Source organism: Thamnophis sirtalis, unplaced genomic scaffold (genome assembly GCF_051295495.1).
Source record: "Thamnophis sirtalis isolate CommonGarterSnake01/CBP01778 unplaced genomic scaffold, rThaSir2_p1.2 scaffold_6, whole genome shotgun sequence".
NCBI classification, from domain to species: domain Eukaryota; kingdom Metazoa; phylum Chordata; class Lepidosauria; order Squamata; family Natricidae; genus Thamnophis; species Thamnophis sirtalis.
Window position 1 is genome coordinate 69,471,034 of NW_028261386.1, and position 18,282 is coordinate 69,489,315.

Consider the following 18,282-nt stretch of genomic DNA (forward strand, 5'->3'; position numbering starts at 1 on the left):
CCAAATGTTTCTCTTACTTTAAATCGTTTTTTGTTGGTTGGATGCCCAGTTTTATAGTGGGATATCTGTTCCAGCAGAGATCTCTAAATTATAGTATATTACAATCATCCAAACCAACAACCTACAGAAGTATGGAATTATATTTTCAACCGGTTTATGTTGGCTGAGGAAGGATGGAGGAGAGTTGTAGTTCAATAACACGGAGGGCCCTGTCTGCAAAGTCTGATCTACCATAGCATCTTATTGTGGGCGGTAGCGTTGTCCTCCCTATCTTGAAATTGAACAGCTGTGATCAGTAGCTTATTTTGGAAACGCTCAGCCTCTCGACAAAAATATGTGCATATTGTGGCTGGAGGGCTCCACGAAGCCTTCTCAGCAATCGAGTCAGCCTTACTTTTCAGAAGGACCTAACCTTGCAACCTCCTTCCGTTCTTCAGTTTAGCACCTCAGCTTCCTCCATCATAGTAAAAAGGACCAAGAGTTTGCGATCCGGCCAATGCCAAGCCTCTTCGCAAAAGGCACTGGGAATCGTTCCGACGAGCTCTGACGCGCATCGCGAACCACTTGCTCCACTCAGGGCTTTCCGCAGATAAACTTTCCCCAGTGAGGATATCCCCCCCCCCCTCAAAAAAAGCAGAACTGTCAGGAGACGAACCCCGCCCTTGCTGCCTGGGAAAGAAAGACAAAAACAGAAGGCGGCGGCGGCGGCTTCCCACGGCCGGGGAAAAAAACCATTGTAAAAAGAGAAGAAAAGAAAAAAAAGAGAAGGAGAGAAAGGAAGGAAAAGGAGCGGCAAGAGGCTGGGCGGGGCCTACGGGAAACGGGGCGTTTCTCCGCGAAAGGGCACGGTCCAATCGCGTGCGCCGAGGGGATGCCTCGAACGACGGGAGCCAATGAAACGCTGGGAAGGCGTGGCTGGGAAGAGGAGCGAGTTTGCCTCTCCTTTCCCCCCCTCCCATCCGGCGGCTGAGGCGGACCGAGCCGCAGCTCGCCTGGGCTGGCTGTGCAACTCTTCGCTGGGGATACAGTCAGGTGGCGCACGGCGGGAAACTAGCCGCTGGTCGCCCGCCCCCTCCATCCCTCCCTTCCTCCCTACGGGAGAATCCCCCCCCCCCGCGCCCTCCTGAAGCGCGCTGCCCGGCACTCGTTCAAATGTGCGTGTGACTCTTAAGAGGAGCGGAGATCTCGGGCTACGAGGCTCAGTGGAACTCCTGGCCGGGAAGCAGCCCGCTCGGGCGACCTGATAATGAAAAGGAAGGTAAGGGAGTCAGGGTCTCCGTCTCCGCCCCCCCCCCCCCTGCGTTTGTTTCCCCGAGGGGCTGCAAGGAGAGTAGGGGTGTGGGGGGAGAGCCGGGATGTTGCTTCCCTTCGGAAAAGCGGCTTCCCTTCCCTATCAGACGCCCAGGATGCCTTTTTGGAGTGATGAAGAAGCGAGAAGACTTTGGGGAGGACGGGGGGGGGGAGTCTTTTGTAGTTTGGGGAGGCGGGTAACGGCACCCCGGGGGTCGCATGAAAGCTGGTGTTTGGGGAAGGGGGGTTGTGGGAGAAAAGAAAGGGCCCCTCTTTTAAGCGTTTGGGGAGGGGAGGAGGGGGAGGAAATCCCACGAAGAGAAGCGTGAGAAATTTTATTAGCTTGGCAAGATTGACCCCGAGACCTGCCGTGTCCCCTTTGGGTATCGGGAGCTCGACCGTGAATTTCTCCCCACTGGAGCCCCCGAGGGAGACGGGATAGGCGGTCGGAAGAGAGGGAGGTGTGACTCTGGAGCGGGGAGAAGTGAGGACGCCAGGAGTTGTTGTTTCGCCTGCCTGCCTGCCGGGGGTATTGGGCCCCTCCCGTGGAAAAAAAAGAGCAAGGTGGTGGTGGGGAGGATGTAAAGGATCGGACAAGCCGCCTGCCAGAACCGCCTTGCCCCCTCTCGCCCTGCAATGTCATAGCTGATATATTTTGACCATCGCCACAGATACATTATATGCACATTCTTAATTTCATTCACATTTTGCTTGCACTGGCAGTGCTATCGGCCCTATCCATTGACTTTTAAAAGAACGCTGTCCTGTGGGGATGTATATATTTGTATCTCAAATACGTTTCTCTCCGAGGAGAAATAGCTTATGGTGGATAGAATCTTGCTTCTTCCTAGATGGGGGGGGGGGGGAACTGCCATCTGCTGCAATTTCAGTGGCTGTAATGTTTTATGTATGAAAAATCACAAAAGAAATATTTTTCCCCTCCTGTTGCTGCCAGTTCTTGGATCCTGCCCACCCTCTGAATATCTGTGCGCACATATCCCCTTTGTTTAATTTTCTGGATTTCTTTAAAGTAGATGGTGCCCTGTTGTAATGCAAAAAGGATACCCCCATTTTATGAATTTTTGTTCAACTTTCATTTAGAAGGGCTCCACACTGCTATTGGAATTTAGTTCACAAAGCTCACAACACTGCTTTGACCATTACTATGTCTATGTTCAATATATGAAGGAAAGTGTTGTTTTATTGAAACATATTTGAAGAGTTGTTTCTGCATACAGGTGCTTGTTTCCAAAATATTGCTTGAAACATCTATGTTGTGGCAAAGACTCTTTTAAGTGCATACTTTATCCGGTCTTTTTTTGGGGGGGGGGGGGAGGTCACTTTTCATTTTAAATGTTAACACTAGATGGCTTTCTTGCATCATTTAGAAAGTACAGCACTCTTGAACCATCTGATTTCTTATGCTCCATTATTAGAATATGGTATCACTTTGTAGTAAATGATTTAAACCAAATTTAAATTCTTCCTTATTTGATCGTTTATGTTAAGACTTTGTTTATTGCATTTGCACTTTTGTTTGAAATTTCTCTAACTTTGTGGTAAACAAATAGTTGGGAAGAAAAATCCACATTTGCATTCAGGGTTTTTCACATTATTTTTCAATTAACATAATTTTCTCAGCACAAAGAAATTAGGATTCTTATTTAGCTTTACTAGAAGCTGCTGAATTTTTGTTTAACAAAGGTGAAATGATTGCTTATTAGTATTAAAAAAGAACATAGAGCAGGTCTTTAAGGATTTTGTGGTATGAGGGAAAATAGAGTTTGAAGAAAGTATTGTGTCGTTGTTAGTAATTATATGAAATCGGGATAAAAACCTCCTTTTATATGAGCACTTGCTCTGGAAGTATTAAGTTTGTGATTATATTTCACCTTTGCTTAAGCTTTGCTAAAGAGAAACTTTTTCTCTCTGAACATAAATGATTTCAAGATTCTACTTGAATGATTAGAATTAAAATATAGAAGTCCTGTATGGGATTTAGGTAGGCTTGTAAACTGAATAGATCTCAAAGATGCTACAAGAACTTTGTGTACTATTTGTGTTTTCTAAATTATTATTGTACCTAGAAAAGCTGAGTTGTTTCCAGCTTATATAGTTTGATAAAATCATTGATTGTGTGGCATTACAGTATTAAAACAAGCTCAGATAAACATCAAAATAACCCAGTACTTGATTTATACAACTTTGAAAAGGAAGGATAGGAATAAGATAAGCCAAGATGATCTACTCCTTTGATTAACAAGAGACATTTCTCTCAGCTATTGTTGAGAGATATTGATATCAGCAGTCTTTCTAATTGTAAGGTTGTTGTTTATCACTCAGAAGGATGTGTGAGTAAATATGTACAGAATTGGGTCGAATGTCTTTCAAATATTTCCCTTGCATCCAGACTTAGGGAAATATTTATTTGCATAGATTGTGCCTTAAGTTATTTCTTTTAAAGTAAGGTCTTGTTTTATTCTTTCTGGTTTAACAAAGTTTGGAACAATGTTTTTGCTTTATAAAATATACCAGTTGTAAATGGGCATTAGTCTTCTTACGCTTTCCCTTTCATATTTAATTAGTTACCCACTTTGGATTATAGAAATGTTGGTATTTCAAAATGAAACTATTTTATTCGCTTCTACTTTCTCTGTATAATTGTTTGATCACAGTTTAGAAGGTAGTGATGCAATATATGTTTCTAGTTCGAAGGTGGAGTTAAGATGCAGTTTATCCAGAGGTAAAATCCAGAAGGTTTTAACAGGTTCCGGAGAACCGGTAGCGGAATTTTGAATAGTTCAGAGAACCGGCAAATACCACCTCTGACTGGCCCCAGAGTGGGGTTGGAATGGAGATTTTGCAATATTCTTCCCATGCCACGCCCACCAAGCCACGGCAACAGAACTAGTAGGGAGAAAAAATTGAATTTTACCCCTGAGTTTATCCATATGGCAGACAGTATTCTTGAATTCTTGAGGTTGCATCTTATACAGTATATACATTGCTGGAAGAAAATATGACTAAAGAAATTCACCACAGGTTCTTTGGGTCCCACCTATGCATATTTCAATAAATGATTTGAATTTCTGATAAGTGATTACTAAAGCTAATAATGTGGTTTTTAAAGAAGATATGTCATTTGTGGTTCTTAAATGTCTAAATATAAGTTATATACATACTGATTTTCAAATTCAGTAAAGTTGCGAATTCATAGATTACATGCAGCCTCTTAATTAATACTACTTTAATTAATATGTGTTCTTTTAATTAATACTACTTAGATGTTTCTTACTGAACTTTAGTTTCACAAGATGTATTTCTAAACATTCAAGGCTTTTAAATATGGCCTCTGATTTTAATTTTTACATAGGAAATATTTTGCTACTTTACAGAGTATCCTACCTTTTAATTGAATGAAAAATAAATCATGTACAGTATTACATTTCTACGTACATTGCCTTTTCATTAAGTCTGGCATTTTAGTAATACAACTTTAATCGAATAATGAAACTAACATATTTGATAAACTTTGAGCAATATGGAACAGGTTTTCTTGTTTGTTTGTAATGCAATTATTATAAGACTCTCTAGTTAGTTTTTATAACAACAAAGTTAGACAGTTTTGAAAACAAATTGTTGCTCTGGAAATACAAACAAACATACTTAGGACACCAGCTGCTTCATAGCACCATTGTTTTTAATATTCCTTTGACACTTCAGTGTATATGGCATGAAAACTACATAGAAGATGAAGATGAGATCCCTTTGGTGGTATTTCAGACAAAGCAAAAATATTATAATTCCCATACTCCAAAATCTCAAACTATGAGTCCCCTCGGGGAATAGGGCGGCTTACAAATCGAATAAATACCAAATATCAATATTCCAGTTCCTGGTTTTAAGCAAGAGAATGGAGTGTACCAGTTGGACATGGCTGCTTAAAAGTGTCATAATCCTTCTTATGCTGGAATCCAGCACATAGCATTGCCTGTTTTTTCTGGATGAAGTATAAGATGGGTATTGTGCCACTTTGGTGGGCAATCCAAAGCTGTAGAAATACCTTTTTATATTACCTTTCTTATTTTGCTAACTAATTCAAGGTGACAAAACACACCTAATATTCTGGAAGTTTTATCAGAGGGAGATCCAACCTGGAACTAGAGAAATTTCCTGACAGTGAGAACAATTAGTCAGTGAAAAAGTTTGCCCCCTGGAGTTGTAGGTGCTCCATTGCTGGAGATTTTCAAGAAAAGATTGGACAAACATTTGTCCTTGGGCAGGAGGTTGGACCTCCAAGCAGTGGTGGGTTCCTACAGGTTTGGAATGGTTCGGCCAAGCCGATAGTGGTTTGGTGGCCTGTGGAACTGGCAGCGACCCAGGCCTGCCACTCCCCCAAACCGGTTCTCCATCTTCTTGTCTGCGCATACACAGAACAATTTTTATTGCACGCAGCATGCATCAAGCGTGGGGCACGCACATGAGTGAACCGGCGGTAGTGCCTGCCAGAATCCACCCCTGCCTCCAAGGTCCCTTCCAGCTCAATGATTCTTTCCTCCTATTTTCCCCACAACAACAACAACCCTGTGAGGTGAATTAGATTGAGAGAGAGAGAGTCATTAGTCAAGTCACCCAGCCGGCTTTTATATTTATCTTGGCTTTCTTCCCAGCTTTGGACCTGGAATAGTAATCCAAATCAAATCTTCATATAACAGTGTGGATAATCCCTATTGTTTTGTACAACTTTATCAATGGAAGGAAGATTAATTTCTTGTAAAGTTTCTCAGAGTGAACTTACTGAGATACTAATACTGGTCCTACTGTAATTAGAAAGGTCATGACTAAAGAAAGAGGTAGCAGATGGAAAGTTTTGAAAATCTCTTCCATAGAATTCAGAAGTTGATATATGAAATGAAAATTAGAAATCTATAAAAACTCTGAATTATATTTGAGTTTAGCTTTTTACCTGGAAGCTGATTTTTAATCACTGTAACACTTCTAGCTTAAGTTAGATAGCTTAACATTTTTCATTAGCGAAATCAGTGTGCTTCCTTGAAAATTCCATTTTTTAAAAATTTGACACATATAACACACTTTTCTACTGTGGCAAATAATCAAAGCAGCTAATGTGTTTTCTTTCTCCCTCTCTTCCCATTAAAATTTAAAATTGGGACCCAAGTTTGATGGTGAAGGCATCAGGCCAAGAAAACTGAGGGGAGCTATCTAGTCCAGGCAGTTACCAGGAGTCAGAAACTGACTTGAAGATACCTGCCCACACATACCTTACAAATAAAATTGTTTACAAAATGTTATAGTGGGAGAGGTAGTACTTTAGATAGTAGGCTGTTTCAGTGGAGAACTTCATGCAGTTATCGGGGAGTTCATTCCAGAACAAAGAGCAGCACAAGATAAAGCTTAAACTGGAGGCATTTTTCAGTAGGTAATTGCAAGATTAATGGTGGGACAGGTTCATAATAGGAAAGGTGGACCTTGAATCACAATGTATGCTGATCAATATCAACAACTTAAATTGTATTTGGATATTTTGCTACCAGCATTATATGAGCCCTGTTTTTTATACTAATTAGCATCCTAATTGGGTTTTGTATCAAATTCAGTGTCTGAACACTTTTCAAATGGAACCTTTTATACAATATGGTGTGTTAGCCACAATGGGTTATTCCAGTACTATAAAAAAAATCAGTATGTGTACATATAATTCTAGTTTTCTTATTCATTTGATAGTATATCAGTGTGTGTTTATTTTGGCTGCTTTATTATAGTAAAGTTTGTAAGTTAATATTTGGTTTTACAGATAGCTGTCCTAGATAATTTGGGATAATTTGTGTTGCACTGTCTTTAGATTAAATGAGGAAAACATAATTTAAATAATTGTTTATGCTATATTTCAAGAGTAGGTTGTGGAAGGTATGTCTATGGCAGGGTTTTTCTTTCTAGATATTGCAGAACACATTTGATGACAACTATGGGAAATTTGTATAGTGATTGATTATGTCTGATGAAGTCAGTGTTGTTTTTGCAACCACATATATAGTTTTTTTTCTCTGTCCCTAACGTGGTCCTTCAGGCTTTATAATAGTACATTCATCATCATTATTATTATTAACTGAGATTACATTTTGCTGATTGATTATCCTCTTTCTCTTTCATTCTACCCTACTCAGCATTAAAATCTTCTCAGAAAGCTAGATCTTAACAGATCTGAAATAGGATAATTTGAGCCTGGTTATTTGTGCCCTGGGTGAGAACTCCAAAATGGTTTGCTTGATGATATATTTGTTTGTTTTTGCAGTTAAATGCTGAAAATTTAGGATTCTTAAACATGCTATACTTGTATTAGTGACAAAACTATTTTTTTCATTCTAAAACGAAATTAAAATTAAGAAAACTATTTTAAAAAAACTAGATTTGACTATATTAAAAAGAAAAGCTTTTATTTAAACCTCAGTTCTAATATTTGAAAATAATGTAATAAAACTGAACTGTTTGAAACAGGCATGTAAACTAAAGAAAAGTGGCAAAAGTATGTGATAAAGAGAAGTGGTTGATATCTCTATCAATAGTACTCTATCATTTTGGTAGCAATTTTTTCACCATGGGGTTAGAGATAATATTGCTCAGCTTGTTTTCTGTATTTAAGGAATGCTATTTAAAAGAACTATGTAGGCTTTAACTAGTTGTCTTAAATAGTTGCCAATATACTATTAGATATGAGCATATAATCATTCTTAAATATTTGGACAAATACATAAAAACTAATTAAATTGGCCAGGAACTGAACTTTTAATTGCTTAGTATAATACACAATGTCTTACATAAATGAAAGAAAGAATAGAGTGTAGGGAAAAAAAGATTATATATGTGAATTCAAACTATAGAAATATGATTGGTAATATTCTGAGATAATTTGAAATAGAACATTTAGAATATTTGTAGAAATGGGCAGATTGTATATTTGAAAATAAATAAAGGATTTTTTTAAAAAATTCCTAGGTACTGAACAATAAATACACTGGGTAGATAGATTTTATACTCAATTAAGCTTGAGTACTCAAAATAAACCTTTGGAATTACATTTTTAATTATTTTTTCTGAATCTTTTTAGCCGGTTATGGTTGGTAGCCCTTAATACAATAGTTTAAACTAATTCAACAGAGCTGAAATGCACTTTTTATTATCTTAAATCTACTAAATCACCTAATTTAGAAAATTAAGGAAAGAAAATTATTTAAATTACCTAAATTAAGGAAAGAAAATTATTTAAATTACCTAAATTAAGGAAAGAAAATTATTTAAATTATCTAAATTAAAGAAGGAAAATTACAAAATTTTCTGATAATAGAAATTTTAGATGTGGAGAATGCTTTGTAGAATCATAGATCACAGAGTCCAGCCTCCTGCCCAGTGCAGAAATGCATTATTATGGGATCCCTGACAGATGGTCCCGTGATTCCTGTTTAAACACGCCCAGAGAAGTAGAGTCTATCTCCGTAATGGCGAACCTAACACACGGGTGTGACAGGTGGCACAGCACACAGAGCCATTTGTCAGGGCACACGAGGCATTGTCCTGTCAGCTGGACAACGCTCATGCGTGCGCTGGACAGCAGACTTCAGCCTTCTTTTGAGGCTGTTTTTCGCCCTTTGGGGCCTTCAGGAGGCTTCCCTGAAGGCTCCAGAGGGCAAAATTGGCCCTATGACAAACTGGAAGTCAGTGTGTGTGTGTGTGTGGTTCATACGCATAGCATTATGGGTGTGGCACATCCGCGCATGACCCCCTGCGCTCCCCCTGCTTTTGGCAGGGGAGCCAAAAAAGGTTCGCCATCACTGGTCTATCTCATAAGCAGTATGATCTACTGTTAAATCGTTTGTACTAGTAGAAACTGTTTTGCTGACATTCTATGTTCCCTCTTAAATACTGCATGCATTTATGTGCGTGCATGCACACCACTCATGAAATTTGCACAGACAGTAAAAGGCAGGCTATGTACAAAATTCAGATTAATTAATAAATACAAATGTAACCACGTAAAACTTCAGGCTCACAATTTGCGAAGAGTCCTGGGCAAGCTTGCTGCTTGCTGGCTTAACTGCAGTAGCAAAGGTTGTTTAGTAGCAGTGCAGTGAAATGAGCTGGAGCTCATGGCAGGAGTTCCAGTCAGTGAGCTTTGTTCCTGCATTTAAACGAGCTGTTGCCTTTTGCCCAGGGCTTTCCCAGTCTTGGAGCAGTAAAGCCCCAACTGCATGGGGTAGTCCCTTCCCTCCCCCCAAAAAGGTTGAATTCCTTACTCTCCCTCTCCCCCCCAAACCCCATTTAATTTCTTCCTTCCCTCCTTCCAGAAAATGTTTAATTAATACTAATTAATTAATATCTGTGGAATTTCTACATGCAAAAAAGGTTTGGGGTTATTCTTAATAGTACAAACATGTCAGTTTTTAAATTAATAGTGGAAGTTTAAATAAGTCCAGAATATATCCAGAGAAGAAGGAAATAATAGGGGAAACGAACAAAAGAAAGGTTTATCTAAACACCTTTTAATGCTTTTTTTCTTTTTCTTTCTAATTTTTTTATTGCATGCCAAATTTCAAAGGGAGGGGGGAAATTATAAATGTTTACAAAACATGGATTGCGATTATCAGTGATCAATGACTAGTGAGGTTAAATTATAATTTGTTAGCGTGTATGCATTGAGCCACTTTGGTGTAGCAGTTAAGGCACTGGGCTAGGAATTGGAGATTGTGAGTCCAAATTTAGGCACAAAGCCAGCTCTACGGGTGGGTGGGGGTTGGTCCAGCTATTCATTCTCAGCCTTAGGAGGAACACAGTGGCAAACCACCTCTGAAAAATGTGGGGGTGGTTGCCAGGATTTCAAATGACTTGCAGGCACAACTTTTTAAGTGTGTACAATTATTATACTTTCTGGTTTGTCTCCTTGAAGAGATATGTAAATATGCTAACATGTTATTATTGTGTGTATTTTAAATTTGCTTGTATATTCATATTGTGGTGCACAAATGTATAGGTGGTTTGGGAAAAACAGAACAAAAGCCTCCCCCCCCCCGCACAGTGCAGTCAGAAATTAGAGGGAATGTTGCTGACATCCAACTAAAATCTACTTCTCTGTAATTCAAAATCATTGTTTGTGGCCTTGGAAGAATTCTGACATTGTAGAGAACACTCATGTCTCCCTGCAGTCTTCCTTCCTCTAGGCTAAATGGGGCCAAGATAGCTTGTTATCCACTAAAATACCTAGATTCCTTCTTCATATACTCCTGCCCAGTATGACCACTCACATCCTAAAATCATGCTTTTGATTTTTCTGCCCCAAGTGAAATTCTTCGTGTTTGTATTGTTAAAATTAATTTTGCTGATTTCTGCATTTTGTTCCAGTTTGTCAAAAATTTCCTTTATTTTGATATTGTCTTTTAAGATTATTGTCCATTCCTTCATCACTTCTGCATTGTGTAAAGTGTAATAATATATTCTAACTGTTCATTCAAGTTATTCATAAATATGTCGAATAGAAATAAGAATAGGAATAGAATAGACTCGAATAACTGAGTTAGAAGGAACCTTAGAGAACTGTGTTTCCCCGAAAATAAGACATGCCCTGCTAATAAGCCCAATCTTAGTCTACCAGCCACCTCCAATTTAGAACCCTTGGGACCCAAACAAATTGACAGAGCCAGTTTTACAGCCCTTCCAGAAGGCCAATATAGTAGGAGTAGATCCTACCTTCAGCAGCAAGATGCTTCAAAAGGCAGGAGCCATGGCAGAGAAAATTTTTCTCCTGGACCGCATTAGATGAAATTCCTTGACTGCACCATACCCCTTCTTCTGCTGGAACCCATTGGAGTTAGATAGTTCCTAAGGTAGCCTAGTCCCATTCCATAAAGGGCTTTGAAGTTGATACAATCAATGCCTTGTGTTGGAGCCAGAAGCAGGCCGGCCACCAGTGAAGCTCACGTATATTGATCATATGTTGTTTTCCCTTTGATTTTTATCTTGTTTTTTTTTTTAGTAAATTATTGGATGATTTATTGCTTTAGGATATTTTCAATTATTTTATGACATTTCTTTCATTGTGATCAAGTGGATATGGTAATCATCACAAATAGACTATGCTGGGAGTAAAGCATTATAAAAATAGTAAAAAATATCCACAGTCCACAAGCTGAATCTGTGTCACTTTGCATAGGCATAATTCTATTGCATAAACATTTGACATTTAGAATATATTTCTATTCCAATAATGCTTATGGTTGAAGGTGATTATCAATATTTACCAAGTATGTATAAAAAGAAACTGAACATGTTTGAGAATATATATACATAGATACATACATACATAGATGCCTACATACATACATACATACACACACACATACACATAGTTATATATGCACACACAAACATATGCATGCGCCTTTCTTTTCAGGTCTTAAATAAATATGGATTGCAGACAAAAATGTGTACAATGTGTACTTGGAACTGTAAATGACTTTGGTTTTAACAACCATCAAACTGCTTTTGTTAGATGTAAAGAGGTAGAATAACATTCTCCAACTGCTACAGCTTATGATAAACATATACAATTTGCAGCTGCTCAGCTGTTCCCACCTTCACAACAAATCAAATGAATGCAAAAAATGCACACGCCCAACAGTTTATGTTATTTTTAAAGACAGCTGTAACCACTGGAGAAATCCCATGAATGCCTATAGTACTTATGTTATAGAGCTGGAATACGTTCAATGTCAGCAGCAACATTTCAAGATTGGTACAACACATTTTCACATTAAACTAACCAAACTTATGGAGACCCCTTACTTTAGTGAATGATTTGCACATACTGTACTCTTAATTTGTTCCTATTTACTGGAATAACCATAAGTAAACCAGGAATAGATGCCTTATAATGGCATTTTCAGAGTCCTACAATGCAAACATTGCCTGATTTTGAATTTAGATAAATATCAATGCATAAAAAACAGGGGAAGGTCTTGCATTTGCCTCCACCATGGATGCCACTATTCATCATGCTCTTCAAGCCAGTGACTTGACTGATTATTCTTGATCTAAGAATCTTAATCAAGAAGAAAGCCTGATATATGAACCTGAAGTGTAAGAGAAGCAACTGTTAAATCCCCCACCCCCAGCTCTATGACACTTTAGGGATCTATTTTCCCCTTCATACCCTCAAACAACTAGGAAAACAGAAAACCTAACCCCATCCAGAATTGGAGCCCAAAACAGTTCAGGGCCATTTAACAGAAAGAACATGTGTTTAACACCCACACAAAATTCACCCAAGCAAATTCCTCGTTTTGTTTACAATCCAAGAAGCTGCATGTACGAGTACTCCACTAACAAAACCAAGATCTAATAGATTTATCCACCTGTACTAGATTTTTTTAAAGTACGTATACAATTAATGCCTATATTGTTTTTATTCTTAATAGAACCTTACCGTGTTTCCCCAAAAATAAGACAGAGTCTTATTTCCTTTTGCCCCACAAAATATGGTCTTGGGCTTATTATAGGGGAGGGCTTATTATTTTCTGGGGCAGGTGAGAAGCGAGGCACGCCTTTTACCTTTCCAGCTTCATTGCGTTCCTCGCCATTGTGTTCAGGGAAGCTGCTGGTAAAAAAAAAAACCCTTCTCACGAGTTCAGTCAAACTTCTTGAAGTGAGAAGGTTTTTTTTTTTACCAGGGCCTTCCCTGAACACAATGGCGAGGAACACAACGGACCTGGGAAGGTAAGAGGCGCACCTTGCGGCCCAACACCACGCACTTCGCCCCAATGGTAAAGGTAGCCTGCCTGGTTCCCTTCCCCGCCGTCCCTGTAGCGAGGGGTGGCAGATGGGGGGGGAAGCGAGGCGCGGCTCTTACCTTTCCAGGTCCATTGCGTTCCTCGCTCTTTCACCCACTGAATCCCCTTGTAAAAAAAACCTCATGAGTTCAACTCACGAGGTTTTTTTTACAAGGGGCTTCAATGGGCGAAAGGGCAAGGAACAAAATGGACCTGGAAATGGACCTGGAGGTGCGCCTCGCGGCCCAAAACCACCCACCTTGCCCCAATGGTAAAAGCAGGCTGCCTGATTCCCTTCCCCGCCGTCCCTGTAGCGAGGGATGGCAGGTGGGGGGGGGGGGGAAGCGAGGTGCACCTCTTACCTTTCCAGGTCCATTGCGTTCCTCGCCCTTTCACCCACTGAATCCCCTTGTAAAAAAAACCTCAGGAGTTCAACTCACGAGCTTTTTTTACAAGGGGCTTCAATGGCCGAAAGGGCAAGGGACACAATGGACCTGGAAAGATAGGAAGTGCGCCTCACGGCCCAACACCGCCCACCTTGCCCCAATGGTAAAGGCAGCCTGCCTGATTCCCTTCCCCACCATTTTTTGCCTTTGTAGAGCTGGGGTGGATGTGTCTTGTGTGTGACACATCTGGCCCATGGGCTACCAGTTTGACAGGCCAGAGTCACTGACAGTGAAATGGACAGCATATAAATAGATCTAGTGATAATTTAGAACAGATATTTTTCCATTTAGGCTGTTACAGTTTGCTAAGGTATAAGTAAGTTTTTTTTAAAGCTTACCAGGGAAGTCTAAAAGGTCCAAGGTAATAGATCCTCCATGATCTTCTTTCAAGGCAGAAGATTTTTATTCAAAATGGCCTAATGTATATTTGATAAGCTATTCCTTCAATTAGGCAAAGTAGGCAGGCAGCACCCAATCCAGCAACACATTTTTATGTAATAACTAGCTTGATTTGACTATACAAATTCTTTGGAGGCCACTATGGGTATGATATGCTTCGGCTGAAAGACATCTGATAACACCTCTTGACTTGATTTGCTTTGCCAAAGCTCAGAGGTCATACTATTTGAAATAATAGATTGACTTGAACCGCTTTGGGTAAGTACCTTGTTTCCCTGAAAATAAGACCTCCTCAGATAATAAGCCTAATCAGGCTTTGGAGCGCATGCACTACAAAAAAAACCTCCCCTGAAAATAAGCTCTCCCTGAAAATATTGCAACACAGCAATAGCCATGAGGTTATCACACATACTGCCTCCTGCACCTCAAAAATAATAAGACCTCCCCCAAAATAAGGCCAAGTGTTTATTTTGGGGGGTCAAAAGAAAATAAGACCCTGTCTTATTTTGGGGAAAACATGGTATTCAGCAAGTTCTGACCAGTTCTGAAGAACAGGTAGCGGAAATTTTGAGTAGTTCGGAGAACCGGTAAATGCCACCTTTGACTGGCCCCATCCACATCTATTCTCTGCCTCTCGAGTCCCAGCTGATTGGGAGGGAATGGGGATTTTGCAGTAACCTTCTCTTGCAACGCCCACCAAGTCATGCCACGCCCACAGAGCCAGTAGCAAAAAAAATTGAATCCCACCACTGGCAGTTAACCTCTTCTCTTAGCTGTGGTCAAAATGTTTCTAGGCGGAATACAGTAGCTTGAGGATTGCTCCTAGCTCTCACCAATATTATCTAGCCATAAAGACCTTGAACATGTTTGACCTTGCTGCGTAAGAGTGGTTTATATTACTTCCCTAATTTGGTGGTTGAATTTTTTTTTTTAAATGCTAAATGAGTCAAGCTATCTAGCTAAGCATCTTCTCCATATTTACCTCAGCGTTATCTGTTTTATCTCCAGGTGCCTCTGCTGTGATTAGGTAAGTAGCTACTAGCAAAACAGCCTTTCCATGGTAGCACCTGGTTGTTGAATTACCTCTGTAGAGAAAAATAAATTTGTCAGTTCTCTTTGGTACCATGTAAAGTATTTTACAAGACTTCAACCAAGGTTTTTTCAAATGTTAAGTTTCAAACTGCACTTGTGTCTTTTGCACTACAGTCGGTTTTCCTTGGTTTTATTCGGTGGTACTGTGTCTGAATTTTATATATATATTGTTTAAATTGTAAATTGTTCTGACAGCTTTGGCCTAAAACTCGCTTATAGCACCTTTAAGAATAGAACTAATTCTCAAGAGTGCAGTCACTCTTTTTAGAGCAGTATAAATGGCTCAGTTAATACGTGGGAAAGGTGGCCTTCTAGAACTGCAATTCTATATATATTTACTGAGAAATAAGCCAGATTTCATTTAGTAACTAATTTTATGCCAGGACTTCCTTGTCAGTTAGAAAAACAATGAAGATACGTTATGCTTTTATTGTGACAATTTATGTCACCTCACCCTAGCCAACTGTGCTTAAACTTTGTTATCCCAAATCAGCTCTAAAATGCTGCCACCTATGGAATCAAGAGACACTTTGCCAGTAAATGCCCAACACATTTCTAATCCCAAGAATCTAGATAATGTTACCTACCAACCTTTGAGTGGAAGCCCTCCAGCCACTAAATGAGGTTCAGACTTCAGATATCAGGAAACAATACTTTATTTAACGCTTTCCAATGAGCTCTGAAATATGTCTTTCAGGTTCAGTTGGGCTCAGAGCACTGGCTAATTTTGATGATCTTGTTTAGCAATTTGCCTAGTCCAGTGATGACGAACTTTTTCGGTAGCGAGTGCTGAAAAGGTCGTGTGGAAGTGTTGCATGTGCTCGTTGGGGTTATGCTCCGGAAAAGCCAAATTTCTAGGTTCCAGCATGCATGCGCACCTGACAATCAGCTGGTTGGTGCACATGCACAGGCCGGTTTTCAGCACTGCCATGTGCATGAAGGGATTGTGATCTGAAAAAGCAGAACTTCCGGGTTCTAGCAAGCATGTGTACCTAACAATCAGCTAGTTGGTGTGCATGCACAGACTGGTTTTCGGCGCTGCCGCATGCACAAAAGACAGCTGATTGTCGTGTGCACATGCGTGCCAGAAACCCAGAAGACAAAAAAGCAAGGCTGCACATGCTGGGCAACATGGCTTTGCATGCTACTTTGGCCACACATGCCATAGGTTTGCCATCACGGGTCTAGTCCATCAGCCTATAAACTATCCAATTCATGTCTATAATCCAATTGATTACCCTCACTTTGACCATCTAGGAATCTTGCAATTGTATTTACCTTCTTCCTTGCATGTCCATTTTTTCTTGGGAATAAATTGGTTACACATACTTGTTACTGAGATTTGTTGGAATTTGTCTTTTTCATCAAAGAGCTGTCACAATTGCTAATTACAGCTAATCACATTTCGTGCGCTGAGAGTTATTTCTGATAGATGGGTGGCTATATATATTTGTTTAACAAACAGATTTTATCAATCAATAAACTTTCCCATTGCCACATCATGCCAAGCCAATCCTGTTTTATCAGAAATGTACTCTGAACTTGCTGACCGTTTTGAAAAAGAGACAAATATGTGGCAGAGTAGCTGTGTAAATGTGACTTTAGTAAGCTTTTTTTCCCCATTCCTTCTCATGGGAACAGCTTTGAGAGGTTGTAGAAAGATTTTTTAAAAACTAAGTTCTATTGGGAAAGTCAAATGTATTTTCCCCCTGTTGATATGAGAGAGGGTGAGCTTTAAATATAAATTGACTTGGATATTCTGTCTTGTCTTGCTTCCTTTAAGCTTAACTCTTTTCATTTGTATATTGCATGGAAATATAAGCATGGATGCAGTGGCTCAGTGGTTAAGATGCTGAACTTGTTGATCAGAAGGTTGGCAGTTCGGTGGTTCGAATCACTAGTGCCGTGTAACGGAGTGAGCTCCCATTACTCGTCCCAGCTTCTGCCAACCTAGCAGTTTGAACGCACATAAAAATGCAGGTAGAAAAATAGGGACCATCTTTGGTGGGAAGGTAACAGTGTGCCTTCCCACTGTGCACCTTCGGCATTGAGTCATGCCAGCCACATGACCACGGAGACGTCTTTGGACAGCGCTGGCTCTTTGGCTTTGAAATGGAGATGAGCATCACCCCCTAGAGTCGGGAACGACTGACACATAAGTGCCACGGGAACCTTTACCTTTACTTATAAGCATGGAAAATGAGACCTCTGAGAAAGAATCCTGATTAGCTCTATAAATAGGTTTTAACTGTAATGTACACATATTGAACACTGGCTTGTTTCTCAAAACAGCATCATAAACTAGGATCCAATTTGAGATGGTCACCAGGAGGTTTAGGCTTCTAAACTTTCATACTTGTGCTGGAGCCCATCTTCAGGGAACTTCTCTCTAGAATGTGTGAATGAGAGAAAGGGACATTCCCCAAGGATGTGCTCCAGTAGAGTCCGAAAGTTTTGAAGACTAAATCTCTTGTCCCTGTGACCGACTCAAATTTGAGCCTGCAACATTATTCTGGGACACATATATTTGCCTTCATCATAACCTAGTTTGTTCTTTAGAAAGAAACAAGCCATATAGCATTTTTTGTCAATTAGCAGAATTCTTACTAATCAAGATATCAACTACTGAAAATACCTATCGTATAAGATGCACCATTTTTCCTCAAAAAAGAGACTGAAAATCTGGGTGCTTATACATTGAATACAGCATTTTTTTTTTGCCGCCCTTTCACCAAAATGGCGTACATAGCTTTCAGAGAGCTCCTGGGGGTGGGGAGGGCAGAAATGAGCAAAAAATGGGCTGTTTTTTCTCAATTTTGCCCCCCACAGCCCCCAGGAGTACTCATAAGCTTCCTAATGCTCTTTTTTGAAAAAAAAAGGCCTATTTTTGCTTGTTTTTGCTCCCACCCCCCAGAAACACTCTACAAGCCTCCTAAGGGCTATTCATGCCCTTTTTTTGAAGAAAAACAACGTGCCCATTTTTACGAGGTTTGCAGTGTGCAAAACCTTTTTTTAAAATTTGCCTCTTCAAAACCTTGGTGCCTTTTATACTCCAGTGCGTCTTAGACTCCGAAAAATACGGTATTTATTTGTCTATCTCATTCTTTCCCTGTCTCTCCTAGCACGATAGAAAACAAAGAACTTTTCTGTTTTCATTGCTACACAGAGTGTTGGCAGTTGAATTTCCAGCTTGGAAACAAAAAAACAAAAAAACAAAACAA

The 18,282-nt window shown here is 39.8% G+C and overlaps 1 protein-coding gene across 7 annotated transcripts in view; it reads left to right on the forward strand.

Moving 5' to 3' along the window:
• The first annotated feature begins 985 nt into the window (after positions 1-985).
• Positions 986-18,282, forward strand: part of SIPA1L2 (signal induced proliferation associated 1 like 2) — a 91,212-nt gene continuing 73,915 nt past the window's right edge. For 2 of the 7 annotated variants that reach the window (XM_087718089.1, XM_087718095.1), the window contains exon 1: positions 991-1,258. The gene's annotated coding sequence lies outside the window, so the exon portion shown is untranslated. Of the gene's footprint in view, positions 1,259-18,282 lie in introns of all 7 variants that reach the window. The other 5 variants (XM_087718090.1, XM_087718091.1, XR_015696996.1 and 2 more) reach the window with 4 other exon arrangements.